The sequence below is a fragment of the Heptranchias perlo genome, chromosome 1 (genome assembly GCF_035084215.1).
Source record: "Heptranchias perlo isolate sHepPer1 chromosome 1, sHepPer1.hap1, whole genome shotgun sequence".
Classification (NCBI taxonomy): domain Eukaryota; kingdom Metazoa; phylum Chordata; class Chondrichthyes; order Hexanchiformes; family Hexanchidae; genus Heptranchias; species Heptranchias perlo.
In genome coordinates this window covers 126,569,435-126,581,617 of record NC_090325.1, presented here as the reverse complement: position 1 = coordinate 126,581,617, position 12,183 = coordinate 126,569,435, and the positions used below count along the sequence as shown (strand labels likewise).

Sequence of the window (12,183 nt, the reverse complement as noted above, 5' to 3'; positions counted from 1 at the left end):
TGTGACTTGGAGGGGAACGTGCAGGTGGTGTTGTTCCCATGTACCTGCTGCTCTTGTCCTTCTCGGTGGTAGAGGTCGCGGGTTTGGGAGGTGCTGTCGAAGAAGCCTTGGCGAGTTGCTGCAGTGCATTCTGTGGATGGTGCACACTGCAGCCACAGTGCGCCGGTGGTGAAGGGAGTGAATGTTTAGGGTGGTGGATGGGGTGCCAATCAAGCGGGCTGCTTTATCTTGGATGGTGTCGAGCTTCTTGAGTGTTGTTGGAGCTGCACTCATCCAGGCAAGTGGAGAGTATTCCATCACACTCCTGACTTGTGCCTTGTAGATGGTGGAAATACTTCCGCTGCCTGGACCATTCCGGAGGTGTTTTGCAGTACACCTCTGAACGAGTATCCAGATTTGTGGTTGTCTGCTATATGCTCCACAACTTCACCATCGTGAGGGACAAACCTTTACCACCACATCGGCAGGCACAGGAGCAGGAAGAGGAGGAGGAGGAGAGACAACCACCAGTGCCCTGACCTGCCAAAGCTCTCATAGATGAGTTCATTGAGGAGCACTTCATCAGTGTACTACGAAATGGGAGATGTCGCGAACACCTATTGCAGCCTTTGGCATAAAAGTTGAACACCACGGTGACCTTGGCAGCCACAGGCAGTGCTGTCCATGTCCTATTGCGAGGCTCAAATTGTGGCTGCAGCAGGTGACATAGCTCAGTGACAGCCTTCTTGGTGAAGCAAAGGTGCTTGAGATATTGCTCCTGAGTAAAATTAATGTCAGGGAAGTGTTCCTTGAATACCTGCTGTGGATATATTCTTCTGCACAGTGCCCTCCACCTCCTTCTCCCTCTTCTGGCAGCTGCTCCTGCTCTCTGATGTTTTTCTTGCTTCCTCCTTTTGTCCTCCAGCCCTGAAAGCAGCCGTATGAGACCATTCATGACTGCAGCCAAACTATCTGTGAGGCAACCAATAATAGTACAACACCAGAAAAATCTTGCTCTGTTTAGACTGTGAACTTTCCAGAGTGATAAAACATACCAAAAAACATCCAGCAGTTAACCAGCAGTCTGAAATGACAAACCACCAACTAACCTGTAAGTACTGCATGATCCCTTTAAATATCGCTGGCGAGGGGATCACCCTGCCGGTTAGTGCCACATCATGCTCTGCGAGTTCAGCATGTGGCGCGTAAGGTGCTCGGGCATTTGAATATGCGCAGGACCCTATTTTACATAAAATATTCTTTTTTACATAATCCAAATGTGCGCTCCTGCCGCTAGCGCATCCACCTTCACCAATATGGTGGGTGGCGCACTTCCAGCTGTAAATGTGCGCACGCTTCCTGTCCATCCTATTGGCACCTTAGTAGGCTGGTTAGTGCCTGTAAAATGGGTGTTGCGCAGCCGAATTTCTAGGCCACTATATGCTCCTCTTTGCCTAATGTAACGTTAGCCTGAAAATCATGCAATGAAACATCAATAATAGGTTTACTAATGTAACTAAAGAGGAAATTCGGCTTCAACAATTGCCTAATATAAAAGTAGGTGAATGGTGCCTCTCTGCACCTGTATGCCTAATAATACAAACGTGTTTCAGCCTCAAGGAATGTTAATTTACAAATATTATCGTTGGAAAAGCAGTGAGAGCAAATCTGGACTAGTTTTTTTATTGGATGCAACAAATATCTCTTGTTTGAAATTTCCCTCACTTTATTTCTTCGACTGTTAAACATGGTAATTGGGCCGGATTTTGCTCTGAGCGAGAATCCAGATTTGTGGTTGTCTGCTATATGCTCCACAACTTCGCCATCGTGAGGGACAAACCTTTACCACCACATCGACAGGCACAGGAGCAGGAAGAGGAGGAGGAGAGACAACCACGAGTGCCCTGGCCTGCCAGAGCTCTCATAGGTGAGTTCATTGAGGAGCACTTCACCTAAATTAATGCTCTGGGACCTGTTGCTCGTTAGACTTGGACTTGCTCATAGACTTTTCATGGGCTTTTGCACAGCAAGTTCCTCTCATCGGGCGCGCAATCCAGTGCAGCGCCCTCTCCTGGGCATCTGGGACCTGTGTGAACGGGGCAAGCAACTCTGTACCTTTAACCAATCAGATTGAAGCATATTAATAAGCCACGCAGACACAGAAACAGGAAGTGTAAGTTAGAATAGTGAATTCAACGTCAAATCAGTTACTGAAAGTGAAATAAAGGGAAGGTAAGAAATATTGAATTGAAAGACAGAGATAAAAGAGACAAAGAAAAAGTAAAAAAAATAAAAAATTTAATTTTTTTTATTATCTGTTCTTGGGTTGTAGGCCAAGGCCAGCATTTATTGCACATCCCTAATTGTCCTTGAGATATGGTTTTAGATGGCCAATAACAATTAAAATGTGAAGGAATGAGACTCCACACTTGTAAAAGTAAATTTTCATTGTCAGAGAGGTTGTTTGGCAGTCATTAAGACTTACCATGCTGTTAAAAATTGGCAGTTCCCCGACCAGACGATCGATGCCATTTGGCAGAATGTCTCATCACCAGAACTGACCAACAGACACCAGGATGTCACCTGGATGATGGTGAAAAGAGCCCTTCCAGTGCGGTTCTTCCAACATGCATGGAATCTCAGCGCCACCGCTAGCTGCCCTGGAGGCTGCGGTGGGGACGAGACCGTCGTCCACCTCCTGATGAACTGCCTCTTCGCACAGAAGGTGTGGAGAGAGATGTGTTGGTATCTGTCCTGGTTCATACCCAACAGTTCGGTAACACAGGACACTGTGCTATATGGGCTGTTCCCCAGGACGCACATCGAGACAGATATCAACTGTTTCTGGAAGACCATCAACTTGGTGAAGGAGGCCCTTCGATCAGCCTGAAACCTTTTGGTCTTCCAGCTGAAGAAGCTGTCCACAGAGAGGTCAATAACCAGGGTGCATAGATTTAAAATAATTGGTAGAAGGATTAGAGGGGAGCTGAGGAAAAAAGATTTTCACCCAGAGGGTGGTGGGGGTCTGGAACTCACTGCCTGAAAGGGTGGAAGAGGCTGAAACCCTCATCACATTTAAAAAGTGCTTGGAATTGCAACTTGAAGTGCCACAGCCTAGAAGGCTATGGACCAAGTGTTGGAAAGGGGGATTAGGCTGGGTAGCTCTTTTTCGACCTGCACAGACATGGGCTGAATGGCCTCCTTCTGTGCTGTAAATTTTTCTATGTTTCTATGTTTAGGAACAAAATCCTAGCCTTTCCTTTTTAGGACCTAAGTCAAGGGTGTGGGCAAATGTATGTATAGAAAATGAAAGTCCCTATGTATAGATAATTCATTGATTATTTGTATTTCATTATAGGTAACCGGTGTTAAAGATGTGCTTGTGCATCTCACTGTATAAAATTTCATTCTAAAAATAGTTTTAAAATACCAATGGAAGGATCTTTGTTCAACCTTTATGAAGAATCATATGAACAGGAATAGGCCATTCAGCCCCTCCAGCCCGTTCCACCAATCAATGAGGTCATGGCTAATCTGTACCTCAACTCTATTTACCTGCCTTTGCTCCATATCCCTTGATACCCCTTCAGCACCCCCTTCTCCACCCCAACCCCTTTCTCATCCATCTTATTTACTCCTCTTCCACCCCCTCCTCCTATCCCTTCCCCACCTCTCCCTTCCTCTTCCCCACCCCTCCTTTTTCCTTCCCCACCCTAGCGGATCCTTCCCAACCCCACTCCATCCTCCTTCCCCACAGCCTGTCCTTCCTTCCCTCCTCCCCTCTTCCCCACCTCTCCATCCCTCCAGTCCACCCTTCCCGCCCTCCTTCCCACACCAACCCTCCATTCCTCCCCTCCTCTTCCCCACCCTACCCTCCTAACCTCAGCCCCACCCACCCCTTCCTATCCTCCCTCACCTCACCCCTCTTCCCCCTCCCTCCCTCTTCCCCATCCCTCCCTTCCTCAGACCTCCCTACCTCCTTCGCTCTTCCCCACCATCCCCCACCCACCCCTCCCTACCTCTAACCCTCCCTCCCCCCTCCGCCCCATTCCCCCTCCGCCCCCACTCCCCCTCCGCCCCCACTCCCCCTCCGCCCCCTCTATCCCCCCTCCCCCTCTATCCCCACTCCCCCTCCGCCCCCACTCCCCCTCCGCCCCCTCTATCCCCCCTCCCCCTCTATCCCCCCTCCCCCCTCCCCCCTCCCCCTCTATCCCCTCCCCCTCTATCCTCACTCCCCTCTATCCCCACTCCCCTCTATCCCCACTCCCCTCTATCCCCCTACTCCCCCCTTCCCCCTACTCCCCCCTTCCCCCTACTCCCCCCTTCCCCCTACTCCCCCCTTCCCCCTACTCCCCCCTTCCCCCTACTCCCCCCTTCCCCCTTCCGCCACTCATCCTCTCCTCCAACCCCTAGCACCTCTCCCCCCTCTTCTCCCACCCTCTTCTCAGAGGGTTGTGAATCTTTGCAATTCTCTACCCCAGAGGGCTGTGGATGCTGAGTTGTTGAATATGTTCAAGGCTGAGATAGATAGATTTGTGGACTCAAGGGGAATCCAGGGATATGGGGATCGGGCAGGAAAGTGGAGTTGAGGATGAAGATCAGCCAAGATCTTATTGAATGGCGGAGCAGGCTCGAGGGGCCATATGGCCTACTCCTGCTCCTGCTCCTACTTCTTATGTTCTCCCTCCCTCTTCCCCCCCCACACCCCTCCCGCCCTCTTCCCTCCCCCCACCTCCCCGACACCCCTCCCCCCTCCCCGACACCCGTCCCGCCCTCTCCTCCCACTCCTCCCCCCCCACTCCTCCCCCTCCTCCCCGCCCCACTCCTCCCCCCCCGACACCCCTCCCGCCCTCTCCCCCCCCCACCCCTCCCCCCCGACACCCCTCCCGCCCCCACCCACCCTCCCCCCCCCCACCCGCCTTCTCCCCCCCCCCCACACCCCTCCCGCCCTCCCCCCCACACCCCTCCCGCCCTCTCCCCTCCACCCCCACACCCCTCCCGCCCTCTCCCCCCCCCAAACCCCTCCCCCCCCACACCACTCCCGCCCTCTCCCCCCCCCACACCCCTCCCGCCCTCTCTCCCGCCCCCCACACACCCCTCCCGCCCTCTCCCGCCCCCCACACCCCTCCCGCCCTCTCTCCCGCCCCCCACACACCCCTCCCGCCCTCTCCCGCCCCCCCCACACCCCTCCCGCCCCCCACACCCCCCACACCCCTCCCGCCCCCACACCCCCCCCCGCCCTCTCCCCCCCCCCCCACACCCCTCCCGCCCTCTCCCCCCCCCCACACCCCTCCCGCCCTCTCCCCCCCCCCACACCCCTCCCGCCCTCTCCTCCCCCCCCACTCCTCCCCCTCCTCCCCCCCCACTCCTCCCCCCCCGACACCCCTCCCGCCCTCTCCCCCCCCCCACCCCTCCCGCCCCCCCCCCCCACCCACCCTCTCCCCCCCCCACCCGCCTCCCCCCCCCCCCACACCCCTCCCGCCCTCTCCCCCCCCCACCCGCCTTCTCCCCCCCCCCCACACCCCTCCCGCCCTCTCCCCTCCACCCCCACACCCCTCCCGCCCTCTCCCCCCCCCAAACCCCTCCCCCCCCACACCCCTCCCGCCCTCTCCCCCCCCCCCACACCCCTCCCGCCCTCTCCCCCCCCCCCCCCCCACACCCCTCCCGCCCTCTCCCCCCCACACCCACTCCCCACACCCTCCCACTCCCCGCACCATCCCTTCCAACTTCTTCCCTGATACCTCCCTATCTCCCTCCTTCGCTATTCCCCACCGTCCCACCGTCCCTTCCTCATTCCCCATCCCTCCCTACCTCCATCCACCATCCCCCCCTCCACCATCCCCACTGTCCCTCCCTTCCCCCGTCCCTCCTTCCCGCCACCCCCCCTCTAACCCTTCCAGGCCCCCGCCTCTCCCATCACACCAACTCTCCTCCCCCTGCGCCATCTACATCCCCAAACCTCTTCCCCAACCTCCCCACACTTCCCTCTCTCCCACACCCCTCCCCCCGAACCACTTCCCACACCACCCCGCCCCGCCCTCCATTCCGACATCTCCCTCTTCCCGACTGTCCCTCCCACCCTTTCTTCCGTTCCCATACCTCCCCTCTCCATCCCTCACACCCTCTCTCCATCACCCCTGTCACTCCAGTCCCCTCTGTTACCCCCTCCCCACACTCCCTCTGTCTGTCCCCCTCACATACCCCCTCTGTCCAACCCTCCCGCCCACCCACACTGTCCCTCCCTCCCTCCCTCCCCCCACACTGTCCCTCCCTCCCTCCCTCCCTCACTGTCCCTCCCTCCCTCCCTGTCCCTCCCTCCCTCCCACACTGTCCCTCCCTCCCTCCCACACTGTCCCTCCCTCCCTCCCACACTGTCCCTCCCTCCCTCCCACACTGTCCCTCCCTCCCTCCCTCCCTCCCACACTGTCCCTCCCTCCCTCCCTCCACTCCCAGCACCCACCCTCCCTCCCTCCACTCCCAGCACCCACCCTCCCTCCCTCCACTCCCAGCACCTACCCTCCCTCCCTCCACTCCCAGCACCCACCCACCCTCCCTCCCTCCACTCCCAGCACCCACCCACCCTCCCTCCCTCCACTCCCAGCACCCACCCACCCTCCCTCCCTCCACTCCCAGCACCCACCCTCCCTCCCTCCCTCCCTCCACTCCCAGCACCCACCCTCCCTCCCTCCCTCCACTCCCAGCACCCACCCTCCCTCCCTCCCTCCACTCCCAGCACCCACCCTCCCTCCACTCCCAGCACCCACCCTCCCTCTACTCCCAGCACCCTCCCTCCCTCTACTCCCAGCACCCTCCCTCCCTCTACTCCCAGCACCCTCCCTCCCTCTACTCCCAGCACCCTCCCTCCCTCTACTCCCAGCACCCTCCCTCCCTCTACTCCCAGCACCCTCCCTCCCTCCCTCCACTCTCCCCTCCCTCCCTCCACTCCCAGCACTCTCCCTCCCTCCACTCCCAGCACTCTCCCTCCCTCCACTCCCAGCACCCACCCTCCACTCCCAGCACCCACCCTCCCTCCCTCCACTTCCAGCACCCTCCCTCCCTCCCTCCACTTCCAGCACCCTCCCTCCCTCCCAGCACCCTCCCTCCCTCCACTCCCAGCACCCACCCTCCACTCCCCCCCTCCTCCTCCCCCTCCTCCACTCTCCCCTCCCCCTCCTCCACTCTCCCCTCCCTCCCTCCACTCCCCCTCCACTCCCACTCCCCCTCCCTCCACTCCCCCTCCCTCCACTCCCCCTCCCTCCACTCCCAGCTCGCTCCCTCCCTCTACTCCCAGCACCCACCCTCCCTCCCTCCCTCCACACCCAGCTCACTCCCTCCCTCCACACCCAGCTCACTCCCTCCCTCCACACCCAGCTCACTCCCTCCCTCCACACCCAGCACCCTCCCTCCCTCCACTCCCTCCACTCCCAGCTCGCTCCCTCCCTCTACTCCCAGCGCCCGCCCTCCCTCCCTCCCTCCCTCTACTCCCAGCGCCCGCCCTCCCTCCCTCCCTCCCTCTACTCCCAGCGCCCGCCCTCCCTCCCTCCCTCTACTCCCAGCGCCCGCCCACCCTCCCTCCCTCTACTCCCAGCGCCCGCCCTCTACTCCCAGCTCCCTCCCTCTACTCCCAGCTCCCTCCCTCTACTCCCCCCTCCCTCCCTCCCTCCACTCCCCCCTCCCTCCCTCCCTCCACTCCCTCCCTCCCTCCCCTCCCTCCCTCCCTCCACTCCCTCCCTCCCTCCACTCCCCCCTCCCTCCCTCCCTCCCTCCACTCCCAGCACCCTCTACTCCCAGCACCCTCCCTCCCTCTACTCTCCCCTCCCTCCCTCCCTCCCTCTACTCTCCCCTCCCTCCCTCCCTCTACTCTCCCCTCCCTCCCTCCCTCTACTCTCCCTCCCTCTACTCTCCCCTCCCTCCCTCCCTCTACTCTCCCCTCCCTCCCTCCCTCCCTCTACTCTCCCCTCCCTCCCTCCACCCACCCTTCCTCCCTCCCTCCACTTCCAGCACCCTCCCTCCCTCCCAGCACCCTCCCTCCCTCCCAGCACCCTCCCTCCACCCACCCAGCTCCCTCCCTCTACTCCCAGCTCCCTCCCTCCCTCTACTCCCAGCTCCCTCCCTCTACTCCCAGCTCCCTCCCTCCCTCCACTCCCAGCTCCCTCCCTCCCTCCACTCCCAGCTCCCTCTACTCCCAGCTCCCTCCACTCCCAGCTCCCTCCCTCCCTCCCTCCACTCCCAGCTCCCTCCCTCCCTCCACTCCCAGCTCCCTCCCTCCCTCCACTCCCAGCTCCCTCCCTCCCTCCACTCCCAGCTCCCTCCCTCCCTCCACTCCCAGCTCCCTCCCTCCCTCCACTCCCACCCTCCCTCCACTCCCAGCTCCCTCCCTCCCTCCACTCCCAGCTCCCTCCCTCCCTCCACTCCCAGCTCCCTTCCACTACTCCCTCCCTCTACTCCCAGCTCCCTCCCTCTGCTCCCAGCACCCACCCCCCTCCTCCTCCTCCACCACCTCCCTCCTCCACTCCCAGCACCCTCCCACCATCCACTCCCACCCTAACTCTCTTCCGACACGCACCACCTTCCCGCCCCTATACCCTATACCCTATACCATCCCATACCCCTCCCCCTATTGTACCTCATCAATAGGTACAATCGAGCTACTCCTTTTACGGTGCATACTTCGCGTGACGTCAGAAATGGGGGGGGGCGGAGCCAGGGCTGCACGAGCGCTGACAGTAGGAGGAGGAAAAACATCGGAGCGTATCGCGTGCGGCAGCGGAGCTGGAGTTTGAACCACCGACAACCGACAGCCGGTAAGGGATCCAACCGGAGCGGGCGGCGCTTCAGCTCAGCTCAGCCCGGGCTGATGCGGCCCGTCACATTATACACACACACACACTCTGCCAGCGGCTCCGGCTGTGTTAGTAAGTTAGGAGCGACAGTTGTGGTGAGTTAGTTAGTTAGTTTAGTGCTGGGGAGATGAGCGCGCGCGCGTTTAGTGCCGGCCAGTGACACCGCTCGCCGGCTCGGCTCGGCTCGGCATCCCGAGGGGAGGGGAGGGGAGGGGGGCTCAGAGCCCGGGGCTGCTTCAGGGTTGGAAGCGAACTTTTTAAAACCTACTAATTAAGCGACACCTGTAACCCCTGGCCCGGTCCGGCTGGACATCTGTCAGTAGTGCCGGCCCGACCCGACCCGACCCCGGAGCTGCTCCCGAGCTCTCCCTCACCGCCCCTTCCCAATCCGCTGCCGGCTGTGGTTTTTGGTACGGAATGAAGATCTAAATAAACTTTCGGACCAACAAGGTGAGAGAGAGGATGGAAACCCGGGGCCATATGCCGAGCGGTAGCTCTCCGGGCAGGGTCACCGGTCCAGGTGTGCCTCCCCCCCCCCCCCCACCTCTTTCCCCTGCCTCCCCCCTCGCCCCCCCGGGATAAGGAGACAGATCGGACCTTTTAATAACTGAGCAGAGGCAGTTGGTTTTCTTGGTAACTTTTCCTGTCTGAGTCCGCCTGTGGTTTCTCAGGTGCGGGGACCGAGTTGCTGCAACAGGTTGTGTTGGCAGCCGCCATTGTTGAATACACCTTGATTTGGTTTTGGTCACCCGAAAGGCTGTGATGGAAATGAGCTGCTGTAAAAGTAGATCCGTTTGAAATGGCTTATTTTTTTTCAGTCGGAGTCAAAGGCAACTTGAAAGTGTCTCTTGATTCCTCCCAGCTTATTTTTTTCCCTTAGTTATCCAAACCAAAATATGCTCTTGCCTGGAAGAGGAAAAACATCAGATGTATTTGCTGATAATCAGCTGCGCAATAGTACTCGATTACATCACATATAATGCTAAAGATGTTGTTGGTATCGGTACTGTGGAGTGTGATGCTCAGCTAACAGAGCTCAGTTATGATGCTGACTATATATTGTACTCCTGGCTATCGATAAAACAGCTTGCCAGCCATTTAAACTTCCATTTTGGGAATTAGCTGGTCCCATCATCTTATGGAGTACCTGGCAACTTTTTAAAGATGGCCTTGATACTGAAAGTTAATTATACTGGGACACGTGTGAAGCCAAAGCAGTTTCTGATGTGCACCGTCGGAAACTTCTTGAAAATGGACTTACAACTCTTGTCTTTAGTGTCGTGGAAGCCAGGTTGCGGACCTGACTTTTGAATCGAGCTACTGCTTTTCGTGCTGTCATGCATTGGCAACTGCTTTGCATTAACATAAAATTAATAGCACAGCTCAGTGATAATGTATATTAATAATACACTGGTTGTGTGTGTCCACCAGCACCTACAGTGCCCTTCCCAATAGTGTGTGTATATGTAAAGTATAATAGGCATTTGATTCATGATTATCTGAATATCACTCTTGTAACTACAATCACTCCTGCTTCACTCTTGTAGTTAACATCATTGTCTGAATTCTCAGGTACATTATTGGCATGCAATCAATTTGGAGTTCTATTATTATTTCAGATTTTGTGATTTTAGGATTACCCATAGTGAAGTGTGTGTGCTGTTGTTTATGGGTATGTGATTGCTTTTGTCCATTGGTGTACTTAAGATGATGATTCTTGCTGCGGTATGGTTTCATATGTTCAGCCTAGTCATCAAGTTATTCAATCGTGGGGGCATTACAGCCGATTATGATTCTGTCCTCTGTTCTCTTTCAAACTTTCCAGCAGAGTTTGCTGGATGGTAATCTAATTGAGGGAACACAGGGTAACGTTTTTTCACTTCTCTCCAACTGTAGCGATGCAGAGGCCAATTATAGAGCTGCCGTTGCTCCCTTGGCTCATATTAGCTGACTTAGCACCAAACAGTTAGATGGGCTGTGGTTGGCCTCCATTTTTTGGATTAGGGAAGAGAAAAAATTTCTAGTGTTTCTGCTCCTGATTTATCCAGTCACTCTTTCTTAAAGTTTTTGCGTGTGGATACCAACAAAGGTAGGGTTGGGATCAGATTGTGGATCTGACTCTTGAATCGCAGTACTACTTTGGTGCTGACGTGCATTGGAAACTGCTTTGCATTGACATGAAATCAATAGCACAGCTCAGTGTTAACCAGGGTATAATTACTATGCAAAATTGTGTGTCCACCAGCACCGAGCGCTAACAAAGCCCCCCTCCCCAACACTCTGCGCATGCATGCATACTAGATATTTGATTCATGATTATCTGAATATTACTCTTATAACTACAGTCCCTCCTGCTTTCTCCATCCTCTTTCCCCCGTGGTGTGCTGTTACATCTTTGTTGAAGGCCACTTTTCCAAGTAATATAGCTCTGGATTGCTTCATCAAGCTATGTTCTGAAATGATAAGAAGTGGCTCTGCACCCACTATTCTTCACATGGCTAGCTGCTGAGTGTGGAGTTGCCAAATGGTCTTTTCGCTTGTGCTGTGGATGCTGATGTAACAGTGTCTCCAAACAGCATTCCTTTGTTCCTGCATTCTAACAACAGAAAACATTGTTGACTCAGTTCTAGTAATATTGCACAGAAGAGCGTAGAGTCCCATAGCTGCATAAAATTGCAGGTTTGCGGAGGATCATGAGTGATAAGGATGAGTTGTAAGAGGCCCTGGGGCCATATTACAAGCTCCATAGCTCTAAAATAGCTGCGTGAAGGGCTGCAGGTGCCTGTGGAAATGTACCTCCGAGTCTCCAATCTTGGGGGAAAAAGATATATGTGGAGAAAACTGAAAGGAAAAATTGCTGTTTTATGTAACAAATGCTTGTTTTCAGAATTGCAATATTAATTTATTCTCTAATACTAGAGAATAATACAAATACTACAAAAATATAATTCTTTAATTGTAGGAGATCAAAACATTTTAATTGATAATTAAATGTTGAAAACCAATACCTGTATTTCAGGATATCACCCACTTCATTCTTCCCCAAAATATTATGCTTTTGTGGTGTCTTAAATGCATTTACACTGGAGGGTAATAAGATATGGCAAATGCACTGAAGTAGTGGTGGATGTAACTTGTAACTTGTAAGCACCATAGTGTGAAGTGAATTAAAGTGGTTAATTAACATATGATGTTGCATATGCCCAGGGTATGTTGTATAAGTACTGTGTAAAATGTTTCTTTATCATATTAAAACCTGTTTAAAACTTGAAAGGACTGACTGCTGATATTGGCTGGTGTTTGTGTACATGTATATTACAGTGACTTCCCCTTCCTATAATATGATATTGCCTACTCCTGC

The 12,183-nt window shown here is 55.4% G+C and overlaps 1 protein-coding gene across 1 annotated transcript in view; it reads left to right on the top strand.

Annotated features, from left to right (window-relative positions):
* The first annotated feature begins 8,720 nt into the window (after positions 1-8,720).
* ugt8 (UDP glycosyltransferase 8) overlaps positions 8,721-12,183 on the top strand; it is a 113,824-nt gene continuing 110,361 nt past the window's right edge. Inside the window, exon 1 of the mRNA XM_067990931.1 lies at positions 8,721-8,783. The gene's annotated coding sequence lies outside the window, so the exon portion shown is untranslated. The remainder of the gene's footprint in view (positions 8,784-12,183) is intronic.